The 6313-nt window shown below is 31.9% G+C and overlaps 1 pseudogene; it reads left to right on the forward strand.

Moving 5' to 3' along the window:
* Positions 1-488: 488 nt before the first annotated feature.
* Positions 489-5727, forward strand: LOC135129900 (cytochrome P450 4C1-like; annotated as a pseudogene).
* Positions 5728-6313: the final 586 nt, after the last annotated feature.

Consider the following 6313-nt stretch of genomic DNA (forward strand, 5'->3'; position numbering starts at 1 on the left):
ACACGGAAACATAAATTTAAGTAAGCTGGTCAAGACGCTGAAAATTTAGAAAAATATCTAATTTGTTAAGTATGCAAATTTTAACGACCATCAGTACCGCTGATTTTGTAAAATAATAAAGTAAATGTAGATTTCAAAGAAAACGAGAAGTTGTGTAAAATAGATTTTCCTTAAAAGTTGCCAGAAATGCCCAAGTATTTTACCATTTTTGGGGTTTAAATCCCAAGTTTTTATCGCTCATTTTAGGGTCTATTTTAGCTTTTTTTACCCGAAAATCCGCTCTTGAGACTCATGTGTTATTTCACTGCAGCAGGCTAGATAAGACTGATATACTGGAAAATTTATAACATTGGTAGCAATACTAATGATCTAAAGTTTACTTACATAGAAGTTTTTATTTTCCGCATAGCACCCGTGTCGTGTTCACCTCGCGGGCAATTTTTCAGCAGTTCGTTGTATTTTTCTTAAATTTTGATTCCATTTAAGCAATGACCACATACGTTGCCATAATTACAGCTATGTGCATTGTAGTGTTAGTGCTGTGGATGGCGCGTCAATTTAACAAAAATAAAAAATTTTACAAAGCTATTCCAGGACCACTACCGCTCCCGATTTTAGGTAATGCGTTAGAATTTGGTTCGACAACAAGTAAATGCATATCTATCGATCATGTTGCACAAGGTAAAATATTTTTATTTTAGAACTATTACACACCTTACACAAGTATGAGAAAAAGTATGGAGAAATCTACAAAATACAAATTGGTCCAATAAGTAATGTCATAGTCAGAGCTGTTCAAAGTACTCAAAAAAGTACTTGAAGTACCAAGTACAAAGTACTACCTGAAATAGTGTTCAAGTAAAGTACCAAGTACTTACTTTCAGCAAGAGTATTTCAAGTATCAAGTACTTTTCAGATGTACTTGAAGTACAAGCCAAGTACATTACTTCAAGTACTTACGAGTACTTGAAGTACTGGAGGTATACTTCAGGTACTTACAAATACTTGAAGTACTGAAAATGCTTCAAGTACTTTCTAATTATTTGAAATACTGAGAACTAGATAACTTTTCCTGTTTTTTTAAAAAAGCTTAATATATTCTAGAACTGAATTTTTTAATACTCAGAATTTAAGTATACAATAATACATATTTCGCCACATAAAAAATTGCATAAGCATCAACTTAAATGCAGAATGGTAGCTCACTTATTAATAATACTATGTTATTTATAAACAATATTCTTCTGAAATACTTTCACATCTTTCTGTTGACACAATGCCTTCGACAAAATTAACGTCTATTTCTAATTTAAAATTTAAAATAAAATACATGACGGCGTTGTCTATGTATGTCTACTATTAATTTATAACAAAAATATGGGCGCTGTATGGTATTTTCTCAGGCTTCTGTTGCCTTTTTTTAATATTTTGAATTTTGGTTCACCACCAAAACGTTCTGATTTTTTAATAAAGTTGTGTTAAAAATATATGAATTTTATGAACCGGTTCCGTGTTTAAGTTTGTGGGTAGTTTACAGCACCCTTAATCATTACCCACTGTGAAAGTGCACAGGGCCGGATTTGTGAAACTGAAATTTTTCAGAAAAAAATTTTAAGAGCACTGCGATACATATACATGCTCGTGACATAAAAATGTTTAAGACACTATGTTGTATTTTCAAAAAAAAAAGTATGAATTTTTTAAATAAAAAATAAAATGCCTAAAACGAGAGTCCATTTTCAGCGAAAACTATAACTCATATATCAAGGTGATCAAAGTAATTAGTCGTTTTTTACTTTTGCGGTTACCAAAAATGCTGAGAATTTTCTTGGAATGAATGCCCCATATTCCTGAATATATGTATCTGTCTACCACTTACGTATTTACTATTCTAAAAATTATTAAATTAACCTAAATACTACAGTGACGAAATAGTAAACACTAATCACTACAATGTTTGTCTAACTAAGTATGTAACTTTACACTGACAAATCACAAATAATAATAGGTTCGTAATGCTGTTCCGTCCATTTATACAAAATTTTGTTCCTCTAATGCCAAATACTTTCAGAATTTTCCTTTATATTTTCGATTGGCTTATTTTTTATTTTTACCTGAAAACCCAAAGAAGATGGCATTAGTAACTGATAACTACAATGACTTCAAGGAATGCCTAACAACGGCTTTTGCGAAAATTCAGGTAAATATGTACTAAATTTATTATTGTTAAAATATTTCGTAGGGGTGTATTTATCTAGGCAATTATACTAACTAATCGCGAATTTCATTAACTTTGTATTTTTTTATAATGTGAATATGTATTTTGTTCCATTTACGGAAGCGGCCACTGACCCTTTTGGGTATCTTTACCTGATATTGTAAATACAAATGTAAATTCAGTACTTCTGTAACCGTCCTGTATTTAAACATCGAAATCAAACGCTGTCTATTATTTCGCACACAACAAAACAAAGGTTCTTCGAGCAATATCAAAGTACAATTCGGTACTCATCAAAACCATACAATCATGGTCGTATCAACTGGATTACAAAAAACATTGGTACTACGAGCCGAGTTTCACAAAACATATTTCATTTTGAACAATATTGGGTTTATGTAATAAGCGATGCAATGTTATACGTAAAGTTGTTGTACGGTAATAAATAAAATCCGCACAGGAAAGATAAATGACACTAATTAGTGTGACTTTTAAAATCATTGTTTTTCTACATTACGTCTTTTTAAATTGTTGGTGTTCAAATAATTCATACAATTTAACAGATTATTTGAAACTGTAATGTGAGAAAATATAAGTAGTTAGTAATAACAAACTAAGTTTATATGGCTGAAACATGTATAAACAAAAAAAGAAAATTTGGTAAAAAACGAGTGTCTAACATGATAAAGAAAATTAAACTGCAAAATATTTAACATAAAATTGTGTTTAAATTCTACGAGGAAGAGGCGAATATGAAAGTCTGTACCTGCCATCAGCTATTGCTATTATAATAAAAGGGATAATCCCCTGCCGAGTTCTCCGCAATGACCAGGCTTCTTACTGACAAATACACGGCGGGGTTAAGAAACTAATGAAAGAATAAATATCTTTTTGAACGAGTACTGAATCATTTCTCAAATATTTTCAAATCCGACCTTGCACTTTAGCAGGTACGCCAACAAACCCGATCCCCTTTGGGGTACGGGAAGGTACTGAAAAACTACCCGCAAAGTTAAGTTCCAGACCAAAATACAAAAAAGACAAAATTCATATATTCACAACTTTACATCGCTGAAAATTTTACACAGATCTCCGACCCTTCTGCTGTCGTCATCCACTCTCAAATGACATATTTATGACATTAATTTTCTTACCTACCTATCTATCGGCATTATGCAAGTACCTATGAAATGTACGTCATATTGTGGATAAGATATCCACAATCACAGATCAAAATATAACCTCACAGGAAACAAACACGATTTTACTATAAAAATACATCTAATCAAATAATTGAATTAATAACTTCAAGTATTTAACAGACCCTATTTTGAGATGTGAAAACTTCGTAAAATAGAGACTAAAGTATTTGAAATTTGCACTTTCATACTTCAAGTAATTCAAGAGTATTTAAAATACTGAGTGAAGTACTTGGAGTAAAGTACTTGGCAAAATCAAGTACTAAACTCAAGTACATTTTAGAAATACTTCAAGTACCAAGTACCAAGTACCTAAATATAAAAGTACTGCAAGAAAAGTACTTGAAGTACTTTTACTTGAAGTACTGAACAGCTCTGGTCATAGTAGTATCTGACCACAAATTTCTTGAATATATTTTGAGTAGTATGAAACTGTTAAGTAAATCCAAGGGTTATGATTTCTTAAGACCTTGGTTAGGAACCGGTTTGCTGACTAGTGATGGTATCATCCTCTAATTGTTTGATGTAAATACTTCAGTGACTGATTTAATAGGGATAAAATGGAAAAAACATCGGAAAATTTTAACGTGGGCGTTTCATTTTCAAATTTTAAAGGAGTCTATTGGAATATTTGAAACATGTAGTACAAAGTTAGTGGAAAAATTACAAACAGAAACTGGAAAAACGGCTGTTGATGTTTATCCATACGTAACGTTATGTACTTTGGACATAATTTGCGGTACATATTTTAATATAAGCTAAGTATCAAACTAAATGACATTTTTTAAATCACTTGTCAGAAAGTACAATGGGAGTGACCATAAACGCTCAAGATGATGACCAGTCTGAATATGTCCAAAGCGTTAAAGCTATGACACGCATTATTATCGAAAGAGCTTTCTCTCCATTGCAGATGTACGATTTCTTATATCCTTTGACCAGAAACTATTACACACAAAGAAAAGCTTTGAAAATTTTACACGATAAATCTAACACTGTTATTAGGCAAACATTACAAAAGTTGCAAAATAAAGAAACCAATGCGACCGAAGATGATGACTGCGGAATTAAAAAACGAACACCTTTTTTGGATCTACTTTTGAACGCACGAGTAGATGGAAGGTCTCTAACTCAAGAAGAAATAAGAGAAGAAGTGGACACTTTTATGTTTGAAGCAAGTAATTAACGATACATAGTTGACAAATAAAAAAAATATTTTATTATAGGGACACGACACTACAGCGTCAGCAATAAGCTTTACATTGTTTTGTTTAGCAAATCATGAAAACGTCCAGGTAATAGTACAAATAATAATAATTGCTCCACCAAACAAAATTTAACGATTGGTGGCTAATAGATTTTTATTTAGTCTGTTCTGCTTTAGGAAAAAGTATTTAACGAACAACAGAAAATATTTAATTGTAAAGACGACTCTACTACTACGTATGACGATTTGCAAAACATGAAATATTTGGAGCTCGTCATTAAAGAAAGTTTGAGATTGTATCCATCGGTGCCTGTTTACTCCAGAAACCTATGTGACGAATTAAAATATGGTATGATGGTTTTAGGCGGTTGTTATAAAGGATTGTATAAGTAGGTATCTTTCTCTGCCCCGCAGATGGTATTATCTTTCCTAGAGGAGTCGCATTGTTAATATTTGCCTACGGCATTCACAGGAATTCCAAGTACATATTTTAAAAACCCTGAAATGTTCAATCCCGACAGATTTGCGGATATTGATGGAAAATTGCCTTATTCGTATATACCATTTAGTGCAGGACCTAGGAACTGTATTGGTAAGCTCTATATAGTTATATAATATAACAAAATACAACAATATTATTAAAAGAAATAATAACAAAAAAACAATAAACATTCATGATATCAGAAAGCAAAACAAGCTACCTCTGACATTACATTATTAAAGCATCTATACGGTGTTCTTTCACAAATTACACGTGGTTTCAGAGATTAGATGGTAACAAGAAAATGTTGTAATAAAAGTCTCCGTTTTCAAAATAACATTGTTTGAAAATCCTATTAAAAGGTGGTTTACTGAACAGTCTTAGATTTGTCAAATGAACTGTATACTTAATTATACATACTTCAAAATGTATCAAAAATTGTATCACTCGTATTTTTTTAGGTCAAAAGTTCGCAATGTTGGAAATTAAATGCACTATTTCTAAAATCCTTCGAAAATTTAAGTTAAAGCCTGCCATTCCACAACATACTTTGGTATTGGCCGCTGAGTCAGTGTTGAAGTCAGCAAATGGTGTAAAAATAAGTTTAGATTTAAGGCAGTGAATATTTTTTAAATTAAAATACCGAGTGATTATTGAAGCAAATTTTTGGATTGGAAATTCTAAACTATTGTTCAATTTTGAAATAAGCGCATCTAAAAACCAAGGAAGATTGCAAGAATTGGTGTCTAAAATTTGAATTCGACATCAGGTACACCAACATAAAGTTTTAGATATACAGGGTGACTGCGAAATAAGTGCAAATATTTTAACCACGGCACCCCCCACCCTAGTAGAGCCGAAATATAGAAAAAAGAAATTAAAAATCGAATGGGGCAAAACCCCCATGAACCACCCTCGATACGAAGGCACTGAGCCACCTTGTAAACAGAGTTGGAAAAACGTTCGAATAAAAACGACCTAAACACTTTCAGTTTCAATGAAAAGTACAACCGACTTTTTGCTGCTTATCATTCGTTCATTCATTTACTCATTCATCGTTAAAGGTCAGTGTGAAAGTTTTTTGGTAATTTTGATTCTGACGGATGTTTGGTCCTTGTCACAACGATTTTACGTTGTTTATTGGAACAGAAATAAGAGCAACTTAGAATGCTACTACCTTTTTACAAGAAATGTTGAAAATGTTGTCC

This window comes from Zophobas morio, unplaced genomic scaffold (genome assembly GCF_036711695.1).
Source record: "Zophobas morio isolate AGI-343-1 ecotype UQ-CSIRO unplaced genomic scaffold, CSIRO_AGI_Zmor_V1 ptg000017l, whole genome shotgun sequence".
Taxonomy (NCBI): Eukaryota; Metazoa; Arthropoda; class Insecta; order Coleoptera; family Tenebrionidae; genus Zophobas; species Zophobas morio.